This window comes from Parus major, chromosome 4, assembly GCF_001522545.3.
Source record: "Parus major isolate Abel chromosome 4, Parus_major1.1, whole genome shotgun sequence".
In the NCBI taxonomy this organism is placed as follows: Eukaryota; Metazoa; Chordata; class Aves; order Passeriformes; family Paridae; genus Parus; species Parus major.
Window position 1 is genome coordinate 37,917,455 of NC_031771.1, and position 26,837 is coordinate 37,944,291.

The 26,837-nt window shown below is 36.7% G+C and overlaps 1 protein-coding gene across 1 annotated transcript in view; it reads right to left on the bottom strand.

Annotated features, from left to right (window-relative positions):
- The window catches only part of SORBS2 (sorbin and SH3 domain containing 2), a 202,260-nt gene extending 175,578 nt beyond the window's left edge, over positions 1-26,682 (bottom strand). Inside the window, exons 1-2 of the mRNA XM_033513982.1 lie at positions 26,507-26,682; positions 21,531-21,655 (exon numbers count right to left, since the gene is read on the bottom strand). The gene's annotated coding sequence lies outside the window, so the exon portion shown is untranslated. The remainder of the gene's footprint in view (positions 1-21,530; positions 21,656-26,506) is intronic.
- Positions 26,683-26,837: the final 155 nt, after the last annotated feature.

The window sequence follows — 26,837 nt, forward strand, 5'->3', positions numbered from 1 at the left end:
ACTGTATTTTTGATGTTACAAATTATTATACTGTTCTTCTATGTGAACTCTCATAATTTTGTTCAACTATAGGCATACATATGATGCAAGGCATAGGCATGCTATAGTTGGAGGCTATAACAACTGTATATGCCCTGTAAGTGTTACTGGCTTTTCTTTGAGACTAACACAGATTTTCAGAAGCTATAGATAAAATTTTACATGAAAAGAAGTTTTGAAAGCCTTCACTGTTATAGAAGACATCAGCAATGGAAGCTTCTATGCTGACCACCTATACTAGCTTTAAAAAACAGTTGACATGAACTGTACAATTTATAAAATGCAAATCAGCACTAGGAAAAAGGGCAGTGAGCAAATATTTTACCCAGATACCAGCAGTACAGTTTTCATATTGCTTTTCCAGAGATTTTAGGACAAATAATAAAAAAAAAAGTGATAGCCAAAGAACTGGTGGATAAAAGTTTAGCCTTCTGAAGTTAATTAAAAAAGCCAAAGGGAATATTATAGTAGTGTAGAAACCACAGATGAAAAGAAAGCTCTCCCATTTATTTAAATAAATGGAAGGAGAGAGTACATAGACTATTCAGGCTGGAATAAAAGAGCTACACAGTGCCAGAAGCAGAGATGTTTGATTTATGATAAAGAACAAAGTGTAACTTTGCAAAGTTTAGCAAACACACAGAATCAGTTCTTTAGAAAGAAAATTGGGACAAACTATGAAGTTAAAGCTTGTAATGCAACTAGCTAATTGAAATTCAGGGTAGTCAAGCATGTGGCATGATAAAAAGGACACAAGTCATGCTTAATATAACAATTTATGAAGAATTAATATAAGAATACTTTAATCTACATTCTACATTCCAGTACATTTTCCAATTATTGATGCATATAATGTCCTTCTCTCTTATATTAACAAATTATACTTCATCATACATATTAACCCAGCCAGTACTGTCCCATCCCTCAAAGCTCTAATCACAAGTCTCAGTGAAAGGGGACATATTTTGGATCAAGACAGCAACAACATCCCAAATTTCTCTCCATAAAATGTCCTTTTAAAATACTTTCTCCCAGTTTAGAATGGGCTCAGTGTTTATTAATCAGCCAGAGATCCTCAGTTTGCAGAATGCAGTAAAATAAAATAGTATTGCACTATTTAATCTTCCAGCCACTTTCCTCAATCCACTTGACATTTAGGTAAATTCTTGTCTAGTAAAGCCTCCTGCCCTACCCTTCCATGGCAGGATCTACACCTTCACATTTCCTACATTTATATTTTTCATCAGCCAGTGAAAGTTATCTAAATCTTCTGTACTAATTCCTTGCTGTAAATTCCTTGTAAAAGGAACACATTAGTCTGACCTGAATAATTATGACATTACAGCACAGCGTTAACTGAAAGGTTCCAAGTCCAGAGTAGCTGAAATATTTTCCTGCAGAAGGCAATATTGCAGAAAACCAGCAGATTTTTTAGCTGTAGAATAGCAATTTCAGATGATGCTATGAAGTAATTCTAGTTGAAAGAAGGATACATTTCTTTATAATGCTGCTTATAATTCATTTTAAGTTACTTACTGAATGTTCAAAGTGCTGAACTCCAGAATTTTATACTGCAGTTTAAGTGACCATAGCCTTGTGGTGCAAAAGAAAACACATTTATACTGTTAAACACCAGTTGTCAGAATTTGTTAATATTACTAGTTCTTTAATATACCATCAACACAAGGTCTGCTTAGAAACACGAGTGTACTTTGCATAAAGCAAAAAAGTGAATTATCTAAGATGGTCTTTCTTTTGAATAATAAGCCTTGAGAGCTTTCAGGGAAAACTCAGTTGCTACAAGTTTTTTAGGGGTAATTTTCATTTCCTTCTCATTGCATCTTATGAGCTTTAAAATTCAAGTACTGTTTTTACAGAATGGCTTCTGGAATACACCCCAAACAAACATAATTTAATATGACACTGTTCTCAAAAAGACTACACACGTTTCCCCATGTCAGGGTGGTAGAATGGAATTATTTAAACCTACACTTAAACTGAGACATATAACACTGAGCTACATGCACAGTGGTGGCAATATTTGTGTGAAATCATCTTGTCTCCTGAATGTTTTGATGATAAGACAAGAGTCCTCCCTTTGCATCTTGTGGACCCATATTTCTCAGAAATACTTGGGCTTGGTAAAACTGTCTTTTCCAATTAAAAACCACCACAATAAGCTTAAACACAACTAGGAAAACTAGAAGCACAGTAGGAATGCAGTGCAATAGTAATGGTGTTCAGCCCACGTCTATACAGTGACAGATGTGATGCAATATTTGCATGTAAAAATTTTGAATACCTGCTTGAATAAAATCTGTGAGAGCCTTATTTTGAAACAAGAACAATTTGTAATTCCTCAATTATTTCATTTACATTAATAGCCACTTACTTTTAACAATTTCTTGTATATAAAGTAGAATGTTGAGGGCTTTGCTCTATTTTCTTGCTAAAACCATGCTGATGAATAAATAGCAACATGAGCGGTGGTACCTAGATATACATCATTAGATTTTTCCTTACATGTAGCAGTTGAAAAGTTCATTTGTTTGCATTGAAAAAGTCAATGTGTAACCAGCAAAAATGGAAAGGACTACAATTAAAAACTTAAATGAAATTACTGCTGGGAATTTTCCCAGTTTTTGAACTTGATTGAACACAGGTAGATTTCCCATTCTGCAAAGGGTTTCTCTTCAGTACAAGTGTTATATTCTTTCTAGCTTTCAACATATATGCAAATAAACAAAACTCAACAAAGAGAGTAAGCAGAACTCCTTAAGTCTTTAAAAAACAGTGATATTTTCTGAGCCTGAAATAGTGCACTGTCTTCCATTTCATACAGAAAACACTCAGGACAACTAACTGAAGTGCAGCAGAAGTCTTCAGTATCAACAGAAAACCAAGACCAAAGTATTCTGTATTTTTGTCTGTGGGAGCAGTATTCAAGTTCATCTTGAAAGTTTTGCTTGAAGGGCAACAACTTTTAAGCCAAATGCTCTAGGAGAATCTAGTACAAAACTCCACTGAACTATGTTGTAAGATACAGTCCTGAACATTTTGCACACTGGACATCAGTCCTTATCTGCCTGTCTAATCCAACATTTACTACATCTTCTATTTTAACATCCTTGTTACTCTCACAGCCTTCCCAAATTACTCAAAAATAACCAGCTGTAAGTATTGTTCAGGCTGCCTGGTTATTGCATGCCTGGTTTTCCACGCAGGGAATTATAGGGGATTTTTTTCACCAGCATTTTTTGTGTCCCTCAATGCAGCTATGAAAGAACTACCAAAAAAACTCCAGGTAAAATTCTGGAAGGTACTGCTGGATGTCATCTGGTCCCACTCAAGGATACAAATAGGGGTTTCAGTTCTGTAAAGGAAAGGTATATATGGGTGACCAAAGGGCTGTAAAATACCCATAGTAAGAATATCTGACAAGCTTCCTCACAGCACAACTTCTGTGTCTTCAAGGTAGTGGATGGCAAAAACAACAGATTATATAAAGAAATTCCCACTGTTCGCAGAGCTGATAGCCCAATGCTGTTGATTTTTATGTGTTTTAAGGTAAATATGTTTTGCAAATTACTGGTTTGTAACATTGATTTTTCAGCCTTTATTTTAATTTGACAGACATTTCTTATTTTCTTTCCTTCCCCTACTATTAAGCAAAAGTAAGGTCCTGTGCTTGAGGAGGACTATCTTCTTGTGCTGGTACACACAGGGAGCTGACCAGCTGGAAAGCAGCTCTGCAGAGAACTGCCTTGTGATACTTGTGGAGAACGTGATGAACACAAAACAGCAAGTCATCTTTGCAAATCAAGTCAACAGTATCCTTGACTGCAGCAGAAAGAGCACTGTCAATAAGCTAAGGGAGGAGAACCTTCCCCTCAGCACTAGTCAGGCCACATCTGAAATCCTGTGTCCAGTCCTGGGTCCCTCATTGACATAGAAGCTCCTCATTTACTAGAAGAAACCCTGTAAAGGGCCAGGAAAATTATTAAGGAACTGAAGCATTTTTCATATGAGTGTGAGCTGGGACCACTCAACCTGGAGATAAGTTTCATGTTTGGGATCGCATATGTCCCCAGTGGGGTAAAACCAAACACTGAGCCAGGCTGTTCTCAACAGTGTCAAGGAATAGGGCAAGAGACAAAGGGAATAAACTGAAACACAGGGAATTCAATTTGAACATAAGACAAGAACTCCACTCTTCATTCTAGAAGTAATCAGGTACTGGCACAGGCTGCCTAGGAAGATCTTGGAGACTTCAGTCATGGAAATATTTGAACCCCATCATAACACAGTCCTGGGCAACTTGCATTAGCTGTATGTGCTCAGACAGCAGGAAAGTTGTACCAGAAGATCTCCAGATACCCCTTTCAATGCCAGCCATTCTGTAATTATACTCTATATTTACCTTCTGGACTAAAAAATACCCCACCTAAACAGAACAAAATAAAACAAAAAACCCCACCCAAAAAACCCAATGTTTTGTAAAAAACCTCCAGCTACTAAAGATTGAAGGATGCTTTTCCTGCATCTCATTCTGCACCAGACCAACCTAAACAATAGTGATTTGTGTGTTTATCCCATCCAGAAACGGGAAAGGTAAAGGCAAAGGAAGGATGGCAGTATTCATGGTGCTGCTGGGTAAAGACAATATACATTTTGTAGTTCTGTTTTGCTGTTAAATTTCTCTGTGATCCATTGTTTTTTCTTAAAGCTGTAGAAAATACAGAGAAGTCCTGATGGATTACTTTCACTCTTAGAACAAAGCTACTATGACTAAGATTCCTCTCAGGACACACTTTCTTGGGATTTTAAGTCAGACCTATGACTTTCAGACTTCACTACATGAGAATAAAAATTAACACAAGAAAACACTGTTAAGTTACTTAGAGATGCTACAGGAATGTTTCCTCACTATTGAATTAGAATATGAAGGAACCCTACTACCATGTCACAGAGCTGTTTTATAGATCTCTCCTCACTTGGTGTAGTGTTCAAACACAGGAAGGGCAAATGCATCAAACTGCCAGTCTGGTCAATCAGTCAGTGTTCTACATGAGACTTCTTTCCTTCCTGGCAATTTTTCTTACTAGCCTTGGTGATCCTTTCTTGCTCCCAGACTCCCAAAAGCTCTGTGTAGCAATTCCACACAGCAACACTTGGTGAACAGGCCTAGATTGGTGTAACTGCTTCCTCAACATGTTTTTATTTAGGAGTTACTTTCATTAACCAAATCACTACTCCTAAATGAGCAGAGCTTTTTGTTCATTCATTAAGCAAAACAATTCCTCAAGCATATTGAAAATAAACCACTTACCATATGCTTCACAAACAGCTAATTGCTCAGAAGAAAAATTCAGGCAATTAGCAGTGGTAGTAATAGAGAACACCTCTGCCCCTCAGCAGCAGTTTCCCTTTTTTAAAGACTGTTCCTTATACCCATACTGGGAACTGTGATCTACTTTGCAATGAATTGTGCATTTGCAATTTAGTCATCTTGCTTGAAATGAACTGTTTCCATAAGTTAGCTGATATGATTATTTTCTCCCTTCCAATTTCCACACAACCTGTAACAGCACACAGCTGGGTCAACATAGCCAAGAACATACTTTGACACACTGATTATAGGAACTGCTGCCAAGTTTAGTGCATATGAAGGAAACAAACAATTTAACTGAAGCTGGAAAATTGTCCTTTCAGCTTCACACTTCAGGTTGAAGTAATTGTGCTCTAAACCCACAGGTACTGAAAGCTTCTTTTATTTCTACTCTGGATAACTCTGAATTCTACAGTAACAGAGATGTAGAAATCTATGTCAAAACTTTTCCAATTGTGAATATTTCATTTTCATTAATGAAAAAAAAGAAAAGAAATCCACGTATTCATAAAAGCATTTTCAGAGATTCCACAAAGAGCACTGAATTTTTCCATCAATGCAAGAGCTTCAGTTAAGTGTTTCCAGAAGCTTACCTACACCATTAAATATAATGATCACATGGTGGTGCTGGAGGAGACTAAAAAAACAAAAAAACTAAACAAACAAACCAACCCCAAAACCTCCAAAATAAAAAAACCCAACCACAAAACAAAGAAACAAAAAAAAAAGCCCCAAGTACACACACACAGAAAAATCAAGTGGACTAGCTGCTCTAACAATTGCTTTGGTTTAGACTGTTTTGACTGTAAAGCCTGCCTTTTACATGCTATGAACTCTTAACTGTTAGGTAGCCTTCATAATCTAGAATGTAATCATAATATAAGCATATATTACATTTCTATTCAAGGATAATAAATGAAGACATGGGATAATGCAGGCAGAAATACCTTCTTATAGTGAGACTTCATTTCATCACTGTCAATACCTTATAAATAACAGACCTCAGTTCCTAGAGCAACACAGGGGAAACATTAAATCTTTTTTCAACATACAACTGAGTTCTAATTTCAGATGCATCCAGCTGTGCTGAAATGAAACTCATTTGAATAAGTAGTCAAAATTTCAGTAGAAAGTCATAAGTTGATTTTTTGCAAAGAAGCAAATGGAGTTACATTAAAAATTTGACATGATTATCAACATGAAATTAAATTCTGGACAAATTATAAAGAGTTAGTAATAGTAGAAGACATATGATAAAGAGGTCACGGGAAAAATACATGGTTTAAGTCCACTGTTATGCCAGTGGTGAACCAATTTATAAAGATGGGTAACTAGCAGCTGTCCAACAGCTATCCAACTCAGGACTAAGCTTTACAGAGTAAGTACTACATAAAGCAACATACGAACTCACAGAAATACAAATGCCAGTACATAAATACAACACACTGCCACCCAAGGATCCCTTCAAATAACTGTTTATAAACAGGTTTTATGAAACTAGAGTGGCTCAAATTTTGCAACATAGTTTATTACTCAAAAAATAGATACCCTAATATTTGGCAATAATATTTTGATTTTGATGAACTTTCTCAGATCAAAGAAATCTGCTTATGTCCTTACCAGCAGCTGTGGAATGCAGATTTCCAGTCACTCCAGACAGCATGAGAGATTGCATTCTACTCATCTGGAAGAAAAGGTTCCAGATGAACCTTTAAGCTCCTAACCACACATAGCTGAGAACCTGGTAATTTGGGAGCTTTCCTTTTAGAGCTTCTAATTTATCACTCTTTAGGGATTCTTCTTATCCCATTTTCTGAGTCCCAATACAGTTCATTGTTCTTTTGGGAAAGAAGAGCCTTGTTTTCGCTCATATAAAGTATTAAAAAAAAAAATAATTGTCCTTTTTAAGGGCAATGTAAATGTAGCCCTTTGTTTTGAACTGAGACTACTTAAAATACTTTACAGGTCTCTATCAAGCTTAGGACAATCAGATAATAAGCAAAGAAGTTTCATTTCAGGAAAGGTAAGTCACTTTTCTCCTAAAGGCACACTGATGCAGGAACAAAAAACTACAGATGAGTTAGCAACCAATTTAAGCCACTTTATTAGAGCTGTGCAAAAATATAGCAGAAAATTATTTTAGACATTACTGAGATGAGGTCAAAGAAAACTGACAGACATAAAGGACATGCTCCCTGTTAAGCAAGATGGGGTCATAAACACTCAGATCATCCAAGGATGAACAAGGTCACAGAAGACAGCAAAGATGGAACACAGTAATGAAAATATTAAAAAGCAACAGAAAACATGAGATTGAGGTTGGTGATAAATTTGAAGATTCAAGAGAAGGAGACCAGCTTGGTTATAATTATCAGTTAATACCTGAAATAATGTACTACTGATGAGACATTTTATTTTACAAATACTTATGGATCCCAGTTCACTCATTGCTATGTAAGACAGAAAAGAAATCATAAATTTGTTGAAAGACTGAAAGTTATACAATAAAATAAGGCCCCTTCCCTCTCTTTCTCAGTTCATTGTTCTCAGCTTCCCCAGACTGTGCTCTGGGTTTTCTTAATACTGGAAAAATGGGGAATATTTCAACTAATTAGGAAATGTTTGAACTGGGGAGCAGCCTTTCAACTTTTGCCTGACAACTTGTGTTAAAATGACAAGTTCCTGACATTTCAGTAGGAATTCACCTTATGAAACCTTACCTATTGAAAAATTACTGCATGAAAATTGACTGAGGGGGGAAAGGCCATACAGGTGGCTGCCACTGTCTCTGTTTTCACAGATTCTGCTGTATTTTCGTTACCATCAATGTCACAATGATCACAATCCTGACACAATCTTGATCCTGAAATAAGTTACTAATAACTTTAAAACTCACTCTGTCTTTAATAGATACATTTTTCAAGTAGGGCGTTTTCAGGATCATCATCACAATCAAGTAGCCATTTGGGAGAGTGCACCCAGGGGAATTAAATCTCATGATGCCATTGATCCCAGCTTTCTTTAAAGCCTATTCCTCCTAATCAGTGCTGAAGAATTCTGAGTTAGCTTCCACTAGATTCATCTTTTGCATGTAATTATGAAGGTACACATGTCCTTGAAATAGAAAAGTAGAAAAACTAGAAAAACAGAGTATTTTTGTGTAGACTGACTTATAAATGACAGCTTTCTTGGTGACACACCTGATGTTGAAATTCTGTAATGATTTACAGTATTGTAACTTATATCAACATATGTTCTATTCCTTTGTGCTGTGAAGACAAACAACTGTAGAGATGCCACTTCTGTTTTAAATGTTAAAGCTTAGGTAAGACTTAATTATAGAAGAAATTAGGGTGTGCTGTATTTTGGTACTGAGGTGTGATATTGCACTTACATGAGTACAGTCATATTATTCAAAAACCTGGAAACAGGTGGTTGCTGCAATGTGCAGATAATTAGTATTGCTGGAATTAAGCTAAGAAAAAGCTACTGAACAGATTTGCCAGGTGTTATTACATATGGAATTCCAAAATAGTCAATATTCCTAACATATGACTCACATCAATAAATCTCATGGTAAATACAGCTTTCCTACAGTGATATCCTAATTCTAATTAAAAATTCTAATAAACAATAATAAAAAATAAATTCTAATAAAAACTTCCTGACAAAAGCACTTTTAGAGCTAATTTCTAAATTATAGTGATGTTGATAGAGTGAGAGCAAAAAAGCAATGTCTCACCTTCTTTATCCAAAGAGTTCTGAAGATTTCACCCTTGCAGAGAAATCTGACTCATAAAAAAATCCATCACATGTAAACAAAGATCTGCTTAAGACAACAGACTGAGCATTATACTCTTTGTTTTTACACATACATAGTTTTACCTGTTGGTTTAAATAATTTCAATTAATTCATACAAATAGGCTTTGAAACATCATTTATAAAGCTTTCTTTTCATGAAAAAATGGCTCACTTCCTAAAGTATTTAGAAGTTGGTCATGCTCCAAATTTAAAGACTATTAGTCAGCTACAATGACTACTTCTAGTAGTCATCAGCAAGTAAACCTCAATTTCCCACTCTAAGTAGGAGGAAAATAGTTGGGTTTGACCTGATTAGTATTGTATCTTAGAGAAAAGCAGAAGATTAACTCAAAACAAGTATCTCCACAGTTATTCACCTGTTTTCTAAGAGATCCTCCTATTTGAGAATGGGATACTCGATATCTTTAACCCTTCAATACACATCCCAGGCAGCATATTAAGCTAAAACTGTCTTGAAGTCCTGCCATGCTTCTGGAACAGATGGGCATACTAACCATCTTCTGCAATTTCCCTGTGTTCTATTAAGGACATAAATGTCAGATTTAAGCAGACACGCATTTTGAAGACTACCAAGCTATTTCAAATAACAACAAAGGCAAGTACCACAGTTGGGCAGGCTGCCTACAGGCCTCTGCAAGTTCTGTCCTTTTAAGAAGCATGTCAGGCAGGCAGGATTTTCTCAGGTGTCTACACATTTAAATTCCAGGAAGGGAGCTAGGTTCTGCAGACTTGAGTAGTGGCTAGAGCAGCAGGTGCAGAGTCCTTCATAGGCTCAGTGTCACACATGAAGAACCTTCTCATCCAGTCCAGTTCACAGTACTCTTGTATAATGGTTTAAAGATTTTTAAAAACTACAGAACTATTACATACCTGAATCCTGAAAAGCAGTTATTATAACCTGAATCCTGAAAAGTAGTTATTTCCATGGAAAGTATCTTGCTCATCCAGCTCCATGAATAGCCTAGTAGTCAGGCCAAACTATGTAGTGTTTGAATTAGTTTCTATGACTTTGATATATAACTGATACTGTGTTTCTATCAAGACCCCTGCACAGAGACCGTGCTTAAAGAGATATTAGTGTGCTGCAACTCTTCACCTATGGAACACCATTTTGAAAAATTCAGCAGGCTACAATAACAACTGTACTTCTATATGTAGTTATGCATGGAAAAAGTCAGTACAATTGGAATACAGTATCATTAAAGATCCCTTTTGTAATTCTGTTGGCCACTCTATTGATGATACAGGCCAGGATGTCATTTGCCTTACTGTAAGTGAATTATTCTCTGGATTGAAATAACTTCATGTCTTGTCTTAAGAATGCTGCATTAAAAAAGGGCCATGCAGAAAAATATCATTAGAAATACCCAGAGCATAATAAACTGGTTCTCAGAGGTCAGGTGTTCTGGGACTGGACACAGTGTAAGGATGTCAATAAGACTCATTGGTCTAGCACAAACACAGCTAAATGCTGTTTAAGTGCTTCTAGTTCTGTGTTAGATTGCGTGAAGGTAAGTCTGTTCTCTGAGTGCATCTGAATGCTAACGTAAGGCTAGAAGAAGCTTGTGACCACCAGTCTCAAAGGCATGTGTATTTTCACTCAATCATCTCAATTCAGAAAATCTTTATTCATGTTTTCATACCTTCTGACTAAACCATTACACTGCATATAAAAGAGTTTCTCCCAATCCACCCCTTTTCACAAAATATGAATAGACCAAAACAGAATCCTGAATGCAAGCCAGTTCCCACAATTTCTGATGTTAGCTCAGGTCTGTTCAGGGGAATAGTTTAATAGAAGCTCAAGAATATCAGTTTACTTCAGCACACAGTATCTCCTATTCTGTGTATTCATTAGCTCTCCACCTTTGCAACATATTACATAGCTACTTAAAGTAACCTGAATCCATCAATTCACAATGAATTGAAAGCAGCAAATTATTTTCAGCCTCAGCTTTCCAATATGATCTTTCTCATTTAATGGGAAACTGCAGAATATTATTTCTGTTGAGTCTTTTAAGGTAAAATACCATAGAAAATTAAAGGAGTTACAACTACTCTAGTTTAAAAAGGCAAGTGTAAAATTTTTGGATGTTCAAAAGATCTTAGAGCAACAGCTAATTGGAAACCTAATCAGTTTTACAGGACATTTAGGGTGTGTTTACATCAACTCATTTGCAGGATACAATAGTTACCTATTTTAAGTAAAACTATATAGTTCTATGGCCTCAAATTCTCCTTTATACACTGTGAATTAAAACCAAGTACAGAGCACTAAATATAATGGCATTAGAACACTGGGTGTTCAGTTCTAAATAACAAAGTAACAAAGGCCATTGTAAAATTTTAATCCTAAATGGTTTTAGGTCCAAAATTCTGTGGTGAAGGTGGAAGTGAGCTCTCTGTTCTTCTTCAGCATTATTCTAATTAAACCTGTCATCTAATGTGATGTCACAGGATGGCCGAGTAGGTAGTTTAGGGTAACTGGCTAACATACATTTCTTCTTCCATCAGAAAAACTGAGCACTACAGCCATATAAATTTGTTTTAAATTATATTTTTTAAGAAAAACTAGCAAATTCTAGTTAAATCATTGTACATCTACAAAGTATATTCTACTTCCTTTATTTTCTGATCTAGCATCTCAGCCAAATTCTTCACTGAAGACATGGAATCATTATTCTGAATGCATCAAACAAGATCTACAAGTGCCAAAACACTCTATACCAAAAGCCATGCTGATATTATGAAAGGGCAAGAACTTAAAATTCTAGTGCCTGTGCACAGCCTGCATGCAGCTATGGCACTCTACATAAAATGTATATGTATGATCTGCAAATTTATGAATGCCACACTGCATCACTCCGATGTCGTTATATGCAACAATATGGCTGAGAAGACAGGACATTGCTTCTTAATTTCATCAGCCTGTATTTCACAACAACTGGTAGGTAGTAGCCCTCAGACACAAACCATTTTTCTATTTTTGAACATACCATAAGGAAAAAATGTCTTCTGGAGAAATGAAAAATAAACAATGTTTCTGGGGAAATAGAAACAATAAAAAAAATGGTTATTAAAAAAGCATTTCTAATGAATTTATAATTCATAAAAGCATTTTCCATTAATTTGACAAGATGTGATTATATTCATTTTATGGGAAATGAACAATAAAAAATATTATAATTATATGGTATAGGTTCAGTGTGTTTTACATCCTCTCAGCAATACTGCAAGGGTCGTGGCTACTTCAGTGAAACACACCTCAGTTGTTTCAAGAGTGAGCTAATAAAGCAAGCTAATTCAAATGACATTTCCTCATTTTAGTGGAGACTGGCAAGAATTGTCTTGTTGCAGAGCAGTGAGGTGTATATAGAGGCACTACACACCCTCCTCCCCACCACACCTTCCCCCTCAGTCATTGAAGTCCAGTAAAAGCAGCAGTTTTCTTTTTCACCAGGTTATGGCAGCACCTCATTTCACACTTGAGTCATTCTCAACATCACTTATAGCTCAGAATAAACTCATCAATTTTCACATGGGAAAATTGAAAGCACTGCTGTGCCTTTCATCAGGAACACCATTCATTCATTGGTCTTCCCAAATACACTTTTACCTAACTACTCCAACAGAGGAAAGTGATCCAACAATTAAGAAATATTTTTAAAATCCCTTGACACAGATAAATTTCTGACCCATACTGGCAAGATTACTGTAGTTTTACCTCAAGTAGAACACAGCAATTGCATGGATTACTAAAGCAGTTTTGCTTTTCTGGATTTCAGATTATTACATCTAAATTGTCATGATGCGCCTAAGTTTTCATCCGTACAGTGATAGTAACATTTCTACATTTTTCCTAGTAGTTATTCTAGAAACTAATATTGAAGATTAATTCCTTGATATTTAAATGCTCTTTTGATGCCTACAGCACTACGGTGTCACTGCCGCCAAATGCAAACAGGATTTTATGAAAGGACTCCCTGAAGCACTAGAACTCTAAGTCTATATAAATATTATTCAAATAGTTTTATGAAGTATTTGGTGTGTTTCACAGACTTCCTGGCAAGGGCTTCAAACCTCTTCTTCCCCATGTCTGTTGCTGAGAAACACAGGGCTCAGTTTTCAAGCTTTTATAGCACAGTTGCAAGCACTACCTTTATATAAAACCAGCTTGGCATATCTTGTATGCCATACCCATCAGGCTTGCAAGAAAACACATTTCTACAGAAAGTGAACATGTGTTCAATATCCAAATAAGTATACACAAAATGCCTATATGTCTATAAAAAAACCTGCCTGTTTTTAAGTCTAGCAAGCAAAAGAAATTAAAATGTAAATTTTATAAAAGTCTGGCTTTACTTTATCTGAGGAAACATATTTCTGTGATAGCCCTGAGGCATTGATGATTATGCCAATTCATCCTTCACTGCTCTATATAAAAATTGACCTTTCCTTCCTAACCAGTAATAGTTAAATTGCTTAAAGACTGTATATTCTCAACAAAGGCATTTAATAGAAATGGTCTGTCCAATAGCTGCCTATTCAAACAGCTAAAATCCAGTAAATATTAAGAGAACAGAATAACTATCTGGTAATTCTTAATGAGCTTTTTAAAATTTGATTACACAGTGACTTTCTAGTACTCCTTTCAGGTGGTATTCTAGTTTTAAGTAGAGTTTACTTTAAGTAATTGACATTATAAACTGACTTTAATCTCTAATACATCAGTTTAGATGTATATATATATATCTTGATATATATATGAGTATATAATAAATTTAATATATATGAGTATATATTAAATTTATATATATGTATGAGTAATAATAAATTTAAAGGCCTACACAAGTAAAAAACATGGAAATCTAAAAAGTCAAACTTCACAGAACTGATTACCTAGTGTGCGATGTGCTCTGAAGTTTATCTTTTATTAGCTATATTGACAAATATCCCTCAAGAACACAAATTACATGTTTTTTTGTGGTAGATATACCATCTTGGTTCACTTAGTCTGGGCTAGTTCTAGCATGATCCTGTGAAGTATTTCCACCCTAAGTGCAGTGTGGGTAACAGATCCATGTCATCACATATTTTACAGATCCATCTTGTCTAACTATATTATTTGTTAATGGAAACTCCTGAAGGTCCTCCATAAATGATTTTTTATGTGCCATTAAGAGAGGGACCTTGAATTTGCATTGATATTAACTAGAACTATAAAGAAACATTTTTAGCATTTACAGAGGAAATAGGAACAGCTGCCTTGACTTTTCTAATGCAGTCTCTTAGTAAGGGATTTAATAAAGATATTCCCTTGCTCCTCCCCATCTATGCTGCAGTATTATGGTTCTGTATCTTCTTGTAGGTCTATAGGAAAAGGAGCCCCTTTTGGTGCCCATTTATCACACTGAAACATCCTATGAGCTGAAGAAGCTGTATCTAGAAAGACACACTGGTAAGATGGCTGTAAAATAATCATTTACTTTGGAGTCTCCCCGATAAAACTAGTAAAACTTAGTGCCTAAGGTCACCTCTAGTCCGTTAGTCTTTGCAACTTTTCTGGAACTAACTTCCCATGAACCTTGTCCCCTTGCAAAGAAAAAACATTTGAAGATAAATACAATTGCAAAAATTAAGTGCATTAACTTTTGTAAGTGGTACTGGTACTTTTATTTTCTCCCATTTGTTCTTTTAAAGAACTCATCTTCACCCTTACCCCATTCACTCCAGGAAATCAGTTTTCACGCACATGCACATCTTTTCTTAATGTTTATTTAAGATCGGGTTTTCCCTTTTGCAGTGCCAAAGGCACATGATCCTTAGAAAAAGTTGAACACTAAAAAAAATATTAAAAATTTATTGAAAGTAAATGCTTTTCTTTCACATAAATATGAAGTTCAAAGTTACTTAACCCCAAGAAATTTTCCTCCAAGCACTGCTTTTATGAGGTGTAAATCATTGATGACTTTTTTTAATTTGGCACAAAAAAAGCATTGAGTACTTGCCTAGTTTTCCTGTTATCTGAATATATATATATATATTTATACACTCATATATATAGTTATATTCATATACATGAAACAGAAATACTCCAAACTGCCCCAGAACAGCTGGAAAAACACTGAGACCTTTGTTTTTCTTCTTTCCACTTAAAGATGTCTGAAGGAAAGGAATTGATCATCCAGGTTTCACTACCTAAATAATCTAATTCTTAGATATAAGCTGTTTGAATTCCTGTCTATATCTAACTCTTCATGCCTTTTAATCACTATAATGACAAGTTGTAGGGTTTTTTGTTGCTGTTTGGGTTTTTTTCTGTAGAGAATCCACAAATCAAAGTATGTGCAAAGCACAAAGTATTTAAACAGGAGGAAATGGATAGGCAGCTAAAGTAAAGCAGGGTAACAAAAATGTACGATCAGAGTATTGACAGGGAAATAAATAAAATTGCCTGTGTTTAGCAGTTCATCTGAGAACACATTATCTGAAACTGTACAGCTGTATTAGAGAGTACGTTTTAGTTAATTTAGGAGCCTTTAAAAGTAATTATGGCACCTGGAACTGAAAATCTATCATAATGATTACTGAGCTTTTCACATATAAGGTGTTTGACCAATAACAGAAGATATAACCTGCATCCACTCAACTTCAGACCTGCCAGTGCTTTGGTAAAAATATGAACTTGTTCAAGCTGAGGAAATTAAAGACACAATCAGTTAACCAATTTGTTCCTGCATTTCATATCAAGATATAAACATAAATGAGCTTTGAAGACGCAATCCTAGCAAGTTAAAGATCAGAACTCTGATTTGTCCCTATAATTTCAGAACATGCCATCAGTTTCTGTATTACTCTTATACATGCTACCCACATGTGGCACACATGGACTGACTTGACATAATTAACCATATGTCACATTTTATTTGTAAATACTTACTTAAATACAATTGTTGCTACTTTCCAGTATTGCAACAACAGAACTATCTGAACAAGGAATGCCAGCCTCAGTTTAGAAGTATTTATTCAATACACTACACCTATCTGTGCTGACAGATACATGCTATAGACAGAAGACAAAAGATGACATTCACTCAGAGTTAAAAAACACCCTGTAGAGTTTCTGATCCATTAAATCACTACATCTTTAGCTTCAGCTTATTGAATCAGATTTTAAATCATCCTGGGACCAACAAAAGCATTCAACATACTAATACCGGCCTTTTCATTATAACTCTTTACACCATTACTATGATAGCACTTATGTCACTAGCCAGTGGTACCACTGAGCATATTTCAAGCAACCCACTTCCACCAAACTTCCATTTCCACTGCGTAGCCATGGTCTGATTCAGTTCTTAGTCTGCAGGTTACAGTCTCCTTTCACTGTTCCTTAAATATACTCACAGAGATCATCAGTAAGATATGCCTTGTCACCCCAGCAGCAGTTTCTCTTCAATTCTGAATATGTATCTAAGTACCATTTATTTCACAGCAACACACAAAACCAAGTTATAGAAGCAGAAAAAGGCTTCTGTAATTAGCCATCTTTTGCAGCCTATTTTAAATTTCTAGATATAAAATATTCAATGGAGATCAATTAGCGATACATACAATTTAAACACTTTAAAAAATGATAGCTTACATTATAAAAGTGCTTTCTTACAATACATCCTTTAACCTAATGCATCAACAGTCCAGCAATCCCAATAAATCTTATTTGAAGGAAATATTCAATTACAATGAAAATATGAATACCTTGAAATGAGAACACTCCAGCAAAAAAAGGTTGCAGCCTGCTTGCCAGATAGTGTGCAGGGTAATAATACAGCATATTCCTGTACCCTTCCAGTGTTGCCCTTTCTCCTCTGTCCTGCATGGCAGCCTTTACTACCCCATAAGGCGTTTACGACATACATGTGGCATTCACGCACAGTGAAGAACCACAATCAAATCTGTTACTTGTTAGGAAGCATCAAACCTTTACCTCCTGGCCCATCTGACAGGATGGCTGCTGAGCTCACTGCTCACACCTTAACCTTCAGCTGGGCTCATTTATTTCCCAGGAGACACGTTCAGAAAAATGGCAGTTACAGGAACAGTAGCAGGTTAGCAGAGCTCGCCTGGGGGAGGGGAAATTCCAAACCAAGAAAAGCTTCTCAAAAAAGGTTTATAGCTTTCCAAGCTTACATGTAGACTAAACAAGGACAAGCCTAATAAAATTAATTGCTTCACAATAACAAGCTTTGTGTTTATATTCTGAAAATACTGTAAGCTGTATCTGCTTAAAACAATATTGAATGGTCAGGTGGTTTGCAGTTTTAAAGCATGTTAGCATAATCAGCCTTAAATTAAAACAGATGGGAATGACAGATATGTTAAGGTTATTAAAGACCTCTAAAGGATAGAGTTAAATAAGGTTACCTAATCCATCTTAGAAGGGTATTATGAATTGCATCACTTAAGTAAGAATAGCATTCTTGTATCTATTTTTGATTTTACAAGACTAAATGAAACAACTAACACAATATAACCAATGGCATGCACACTATATACGCCTACTTGTCTCAGTTTTGAGCAGAAAACCAGGATGTTTCCTGATCTTGAAAGGCTTTCATCCAGATCTTTTAAGAATGAAGATGATAATTCTCCTGATGTTGCAGTACATAGTGAATCCTCACCAATGAGTACAATATATCCACCCACTAAAAATCAGCATATTGTATCTATGTAGAGAGAATGAGAATTCTACCACTAAAACCCTCAAATATTGTGGTACAGACTTCTCAGGTGGTCTTTTAAACAAAACCCAAAACCCCCCAAGCCCTTCAAAGCTTAAAACACACTGTTATTGTCACCTGTGCAAAGGGTGTAATACAAATTTAAGTTAACAATCTTGTCTTCATACATGCTACAGCTGTTAACATGCCTTTTAAGGGCTTGTTCTTACTACCATAGCTATGATAAAAATGGCTGTGATGCCTCTTACAAGTGGAGTGGGAGTCTTGCCTCAAGCTTCCACTCCTGTACCAATACAATGTTTTCTTCCTGTGAAACATTTTTCAGCTGAGTAATGAGTTTTCAACAAGCAGCCAAGCTAGCTTAAAGCCTTCTAGTTAAATATAGGAATGAATTGGGAAATATGGTTAAGAGCCTGCTCACATCAGAGGGAGAAAAACCTCAACCTAAACTGTATTTACCAATACAATACCAAGTTGTATTGGTAAATACAACTTATTTACCAATAAGAGGTAAATTCTTAGCACCGGGCTGTCTTGTAAAGGCGCCTTTATTGACCTTCCCCGTGGAATACAACAGGCTGTTCAGAAACCCAACCAGGAATTAGTGTTAAACACGCTTTCTGAGGAGAGGTGACAGAACCAGCTTCCAGGCAGAGAAAGGATTTATGAATCCTGTTTGGGTTTTGAGATGAATAGGTGTTAATATGCTGAGACTTGTCAAAGCTACAATGCTATCTCAGTATGTACAAAGGCCATATAATATCCTTTTTTAACCTTCCCTGCCCCCATCTTGACAATCCCCAGACTAACAAATCCCAGTTCCCAAGGTTAACTGAAAATTGGGTAACAGCACTGGCTCCCAGAATCACTTCTCTGAATTTAGATGCCTATGTTGAAGTAAATCCCATCTTGCAACCAGATTGGAAATTATTTTCAAGGATTTCCAACATCAAGATACACAGACAGTTTAATTCAGCTGGAGCACCTAACATCTAAAGTTCTGTCACTGTAAACTTTAAATTTTGAAAGTGTGACTGAGGCTTATTGAAATCTTTCAATGCCTCTATTTTTTTAAAGTAAATGACCCAACACCTATTTTTAATATACAATTTGCTAATAATTTTGACATTTTTTACTACTTCTGCTGCACCAGAAAATGCAAAGTGATCAGGAATCAACTTGTCTACTTCATGGCCTTTGTAAGATTAAACAAAGCTTTTATTCAGCTACAGATTACATCCAACTATTTAAAGAGATCTACATAATTGAAGTTTTCCTTATGCATTTTATGTATAACAGAGCTGCGCTAGGTCAACCATCACCTATTGAAATGCTCAGCTACATTTTCCCAGCTGCAGGGCACTAACAATTTCTGGGCACATTCTAACCATCCACCAGGATTTAAAGTAACTGAACTGATATCTAACAGCAGTTTAATTCACTAAGACTAAATTCAATCAGCACTCAGAAGGAAAGGGGATTAGAATTAGCATTCTAAATCTCTGTTTGTTAGATCACATATACACTTTCATTTCTATTCAGTAGAGAAAGTTGCAGTGGAGAATATGAAACGAATCTTCAGTAGTGACAAAATACATATTTTCAAGGCAAGCATATCATGTGAAATCAAAATGCATAGCTCAGATAATATCAGCAGCTATAGAACCAGAAGAAAATTTAGGCTCATTAATTTCATTAAAGAGATCAAACATCAAGACAAAAGAAGAGCTTTATCCATAAAAGCTCTCCAATAAACCTTAACAAAGAAAGAGCTAGTATATTAATCTCAGTACACTGCTATTTTTCATTATTCTATTTAAAAGTGTTTTTCAAACTGTTTCATATATGGTAGAAGTTTTTACACAGGTATTTTTTAGGCATGGCAGATATATATCCATTTGTAAATACCTTAGATACTGACTTCTAAGTGTCTTCTGGCAAGTTATACCAGAGTTCCTCATCAAGTTCCCTTAAACAAGAAAAGTATCTTTTCTTAAATGTGTCTAAGAGAAAATGAATCTAAAGAGTTTCATGTAAAGCAGCTTTACTTTTTTTTAAGCAATATTTTGGAGGGCAGCATGAAGAAGTAAAGGTAATGCTATAATCATAACAGATCTTGGAAGAACACAGGAAACGTCTCAAGTCACAAAAAAAGCATTACAGAAACAAAAAAACCCATGTGTCACAATTTCATTTTCTTGCATTATTAAATAAAAATATCAACATTAAAAACAAAGATCAGCTACTTACCTTTGCCAAGTTGGTGAAGTTAATAATGAGTGTGCGCTAACCCCCGTCTTTGCACCACCTTTGCAGTGCACTTTAGTTTATGTTTTCATGAACTAGAAATTATTTTTAAGACAGAAAGCAAGACTGTCAAGTGTCATATGATTCTAGAAACTCTGACTTAAAAAAGCCAATTGCTTCCAGTGAAAGCAAGATCTGTCAAAAATTAGCAGGTTACTGAGCTGAAACAATCACTGATCAAGTAAATCTTACAAATATTTAATAGAGTCAATATTCTACTATTTTTCCTTGAAAAATATTGTTTGCTATTTGAAGGACACTTGAAAAATACCGGTTAGTGTGTTAACAGGCTAAAAGCTACCGACACTGACATGCTGCTGTTATCTGAGGCATTAGTCCTACAGCAAACTCAATTCCGCATAGAACAAGCCCTGTTTGTAGATCTGGGGCACTCCCAGAGCCAGGAGGGACAGAGGCAGTTGGGCTTCAAGAAAGCACAGACAGATTTACAACTAATGGAGAATTTGTTACCTCCTTTCTCTGCGGTAGCCGTCACTTGCAAACTCATTCCCACAAATAAATTCGATCTCCCGTACCCTCAGGCTACCAAATACCAAGTTGTGTAGTTCTTAAATGGCAAGTTCTAAACAATTCTCATTTATTTTCATAGCACCTATTATTCAAAAAGGTAAATAGCTAGTGGAACTACCACTCTGATACTAAATACACCGTTTCTGTACATTATCCACGGGACCCAACCTCAAAGTACATGATGTACTAGCGGCCAGATTTCAACACTGCTGGAATGCAAAGCCTTGACCAGAAGTCAGTGTTAGTATCCTATATGTCGAAATGAAATATGTCAGAAAAAACAGCAGCTGCTTCAAAGAAGGAATAAAAAGTACAACTATGAGATTAAAGAAAAAGCCTAGGAGGTGCTCACATCCTCAGGGGATTGGCATTTTCTCCAGTCTCAGCGAGACTCTTTAGCACATTCAAGTACAACATATGGGCCTATGTAAGGCTACAGTGTAGAAAGCAAAACTGACAAAGATTTTAATCCCCATTAGAAAAGCTTAAGAGCACAACATCCATTTATTTAATATAATATGCCGGGGTTTTACAAAGTCTCAATAAGGAGGGCTTTCAGAGTCTACTAGGCAATTTGGAAGGCTGCTAGGTTATTATGATAGCATTCAATATGTTTGAGTTTATATTGACAATGGCACACACTACTTTGAATAACATTATTGTGCAAGCTTCCAGTTGTTCATTATATCCCCCCACTTACTATTAGTCACAGCTGAGTACTGTAAGGCAGAAGGCAAGCAGCTGTCCAGGGCAGAAATAGCATCAGTCTTCACTACCTACCTCAAACTTGACATAGTCTTGGAAGCATTTGCAAACTTGTTGTCTCTGAAAGAAAAAGGAGAAAAGAGTCTGGAACAGAATGTTACACAATAACAAAACTGTGTAAATAGAAAAACAGAAACATCTTTACCTCTCAATTCACAACTCAGGTGGCAGAAGCACCAGACCTGATACTTCTTGACACTTCCTGACACTTCCTCTCTTCTGCTATGTCAGTTTTCCCTTATCACTAAGAAGCTTTGGGTCAATCTAGATAAAAATGCCCTGGAGTTAACAAAGACTACATGTAACAGCAGAATGAGAAACTACAGGAAGAGCAGATAAGACTACTTATAGCACTTCCCCCCAGTTAATAATACATTGGCAGAAAATTAGTTGAGGTTTTGGCCAGTTGTGTTGGAATACCATTTATACTACAGTAGACACTTGACAGTTTCTTTCACTCAGAACTGTATTTCCTAATTTAAGTTCAGATGCATTTTGCTAACTCTTCTCATCTCAGCAATGACTTAAATTGGAAGTTCCTAGGAGGCAGGTGATGTTCAAAAGGGATAAATGAAAGCAGTATAAAAGTTGTAATTATTTCAACTATTTAGTTATATTGTTAAACAGAAGTGGACTACCTGAGGCAATCAGGACTGCAAACGGTTCTTCGTCTTTACCTGTCAGCATATACTATGGCAGATTCCAAGACTTAAAAGCAACTTTTTATCCTATCACATCTAATAAGAAAATATTTTACCACTGTAGCTTTAAACCTTGCTGCCTCACTGCTGATTGCACCCAATGTAACTCCAGGACATACCCCAACAAGTGCAAAGGAGAAATCTAACTAACTTTGTTACAGCAGTATCACTGTAATAGCAGTCTCAGAGATGACCTAGAGACTCTTCAGTTAAACCACATACATGCAGAAAAATCTGAAAAGACCTACTCTGAGTGCTATTACAGAGTCTTTTCACTTATCAGTTGGTTTTTGAAAGGTCACTTTCACATTTCTTGTAGTAAATGCAGTTGTAACTATCATTTATTTTGGCATCTAGTCGGTATTTGGTGGGCTCGATATTTTTACACATACATTACACTTCAAAATCTTCACTGAAACAGTTCGCTGTTTCCTCAAAAATGAAAATATTAAAGTTGTAAGACTCTCTGAAGAAATTCAAGTTCTGTTCCTCTGCCAAAGTTGGTACAGCTTCCACGAAAAGCAAACTCGCCTCTAGCCGTGCACCAATAAAACTGTGCAAATAACTCCAGCTCATATTCCACTCCACAAGTTTTATAATAAATGTGTTACACTCTAATTCTTGTGCCGTGCCCAGCAGCACTAGGCAGAGAGGCTACTTTAAGACCAGTTGTGTGGCTAACTTCTACCTTAATTTATGAGCCAAGCAGAGTCTGGATTTTCACCAACTTGCCACAGCAAAACAAGTTAGTTCTCTAACTTCTGTCAAAAACTCAGGAGCCACAGGGACCAAAAATTACCCTACCACTCTTAATCAGGTAATTCTTAAAGCACACTTGCCACAGAAAATACAACTATTTCACAGTAGCAAAATCCATCTACAGATTCTTTCTTCAGGGTGACGACAACTTCGTTATTATTCTAATTTTCACTATTTCTTGACGTATTACAGTGACTTTTTCTATACTGAGTTTTTATTAGTGTAAAGCCTGGCCATCTTCTGTGCAACATGGTTTTGTATTTGAATTACTGTATTTTGGTAAGCATACAATTAGGGTTATTTTAGTTGACTCTGCTTTCCTTAATCCAATATTATGAAAGCAATAAAAGGGTTGAAAAAAGACTAGGGGAGATACTGAAGCTGTTCTTCTCCTCAGTAGTAAGCATAAAACACTTGTTTGTTTTGTTGGTATTTTTAAAGAAAAGACATCTTGACCATGTTCTCAAGCCAGCTCAAGGCTTCAATCATTAATTCCATTCAGTACTGAAATGAAAACTCATAGTTTCAGTGAGTTTTTCAAAGAAACAGTTTCTCAATAAGTGGCTCAACTAAAATATGTTAAAGTTGAGTAGGTGACAATCTGCCAGGGCAAGCAAACTAAAAGCTTAGTATGGTATACATTTAAATTTCATGCATAAATTTTTTCTCCTTTTAAGAAAAAATACGACTCTATTCAATCTCATAAGCAATGTAATTAGGGAGGTGTGCAAGGAAAAAGAAGCAAGGTAAAAATCACACATCCATATAATTTGAAGAACCTTGAAACAGAAGGGAACTGGGCAGAAACAAGACTGACTCATTCACACCACAGAATTAACTTTCAGGAAGAACAAGATTTTTAATCATGCCTACAATCCAGCCCCATGGTCCAGAGCTTTTCTGGTTTGAAAACAAGATTTCATAGCTATTGGTGCTCCAAAGCTTGTGTGCCATTGGGTAGATATTACAGCAAACAGTTGGACTCATTTCCACAGGGAACAAATATTGCCAAATTAAATGATCTGCTTTATGGTAGACTATAACAGGATTTTTTATTTTAACACTATAGCAACATCCACTACATTTTCACTGAGAAATTCAGTTTCTCTAGGGTTTAAGGTGTTCAACTGTTCCTTAAAAATACTGAAACTCACTTCTCTCATGTTGCAGAAAGTAAAGGATAGAGTTAGATCATAGAAATTGGTGTGGCTCTTTATCTCAAATAATATCTGTATGCTCTCTTTCTCCATATTTAAGTCTCACAATCTTAGCCCCTCATATAACTACTAGATTAAAACTTTTTTAAAAATTATAAAAAGTTAGAAAATTACTGTTTTCTAACAGAAACCAATTCTTCAGTTTTGGTACATTACTGCTAATGAAACCTTCGAAAGGTTGCCAAGAGAAAAAAAGGATATATAATGAAGCAGTATGGGAACCTTCCTTTCTAGGAATTAAGTTAAAATAATCTTCAAACCAAGCCTTTACTTGATTTTTTTTAAATAGCTTTTATCATACCTAGTAATAGTAATCAAAGATTATCCATTCCACTCTAGTTACCAGGCCTGTATTACAATTTCTGAGGGGGGAAGTGTGAAACATTAAGAATTAATCATTAGCACCCCAAGAAAAGCCAAGAATAAACATTTGTGTCACTTCTCACGCTTTTTGTAATGACAGCTATTTTGCAACTGCACACATAGAATCAACAATCCTGTGTTGCTCACAATTGCTTTCACAATTGAAGTAAACCGTGGAGTTAGAGAAATAAGAGTATGGAACGGAGAAAGCAGGCCTTGTGCAGGCGAGGTGGGTATGTCCTGCGGGGGTGGGCAGAAGCCTTCTTAAAGCTTGGCAGATGCTTTGTGGGGGTTTCATGGGTGGGAAGATCCCATGGTAATAGTCCCAAAGTGAGGGGATAGCTTTTGGGCAGGCTAGCACTCTTGTGAGAAGTGAGCTGCCAGTGAACAGTGCAGCCTCGTTCCACAGTAACACACGCTTGTGAGCAGCTTCCACCTGCTGTGGGACCAGCAGGAGCCAGGCTGCAGGAGTGTTCAGAGGCTGAGGGTCTCCTCTGAAACACGTTTTTGGGCTTGTGGAGAAAGTACTCACTGGATGGTGTCGGGAAGGGTTTCCACAGGAAAGGTGCAGAGCGGTATATGCATTCCACAGGCAGGGTGCACACCAGATGGTGTTTACCAGCAAAGGGCCTTGTGAAAGCATTCGGGTGGGCTTGCAGTCTATGGAAAAGGGATCAGGGTGGGGAGGATGGCTGGGAACAGATGAATGAGTTTGTCCAGAAGGAGAAGATGCCTTTGAAGGTGGCAGGGTGAAGTGTGCTGTGGCAGCAAGGGATTGAGGAAAGCTTGTGGGCTTGTGAGCAGTGAGTTGTCGGGGGAAGGACAGCCCTCTGAAAGACTTGCACATGCATGTTTGCAGCTCCCATATGGTGTGAAGGTGGTGGGGGTGGCAGAAGGGTGCGCTGATGCTATTCATGGGCTGAGTGCCTCATGTTTTGGTGGGCTTGTCTTCCAAGAGAGGACCTGTTATGTGGGGGGGCCCTTACCCATCAGTGGAGTGCCTCGTGTTTGGAGCAGGCCTCCAGTCTCGTGAAAAGTGGTTGTTTGGAGAGCAGCAGCCACCACTAGGTGTGACAGAAGGTGTCGAGAAAGGACTGAGGATATGGAGGGAGGAGCTTTGTCTAGGGGTGACAGGGGATTGTGAAGCAAGACATGGTGGGCAAAAGCTTGCTGTGGTGATTGTGAGCAAAGTGAATCTTGTTAGGGCAGGCTTGTAGCCATGCAAAAAGGCATGTTCTGTGGGGTAAGGAGAAAGCCTTGCACTAGAATGACCACTGCTTTTGTGCAACTTCCATTTGCTGTGTGGCCCTTGTAGGCCTCAAGAGTGTGATGAGTGCAGTGATTAATGTTTGAGGGTGTCCCATCTTGAAAAAAGGCCATTCCAGTTAGTGGGGATGGCCTGTGAGTGGCAGGTGCCTGCAACAATGACAAGCTGCATGAGGGATGACTTGAACTTCTGTGCATGACCTTCTTAGTTAACTACCCACCTCCCTTCCCCACATTTTAGGTTTATTTACAGCAAAAACCAACCTTAGAAAAAGTTAAAATTATTTGTTATCCTACTATCTATGGACTTTTTTAGTGATAGTCTTCTTAGCTGCCTCCTTTTAAGGCTTAAACTGACCACCTTTCTTGGGAAAGACTTGAGACACACTTTAAAACAAGTTCACAGAAAACTGCTGTAGCCCAACTCATATTTCAGCTTCTACTCTGACTATTCTCTTCTGACTCCGTTTTAGAGCACACAGTTTTTGGACTATTACACTTTAATTTGTAATTTCTCTTTCCCATCCTTCTCTACTTTATTACTGTCTAGCAGAGACACAAGCTACCCAGTGCCCAGCTAGCTCATATCCCCTCCCAGCACCTACCTGTTTCCAGTCACTTCAATTCAGCAGGGATTTTTGTTTGCTGCTGTCTTAATGCACAGTCCAGACGGAACTAAAAGGATAAAGCTGTGGAAGGTGATTCTCTGAAGCTGCATGTACTTGTGATGCCTGGAAGGCTCTACTGGTGTGCTACAGCTGGCTACAGTTCCCAGAAATCCCTGATGTTTTTCTGTCTAATGCTGGTGGTCTTTTTAGAATTTGGACTGAGGCTAGTATGGGTTATAATTTAACTTGATTGGTATGAAACTACTTTCATTCCAAATACTGCTGGCTGTGCCAAGCACACTGTTATACTTGGGTGTTCAGAGACAGG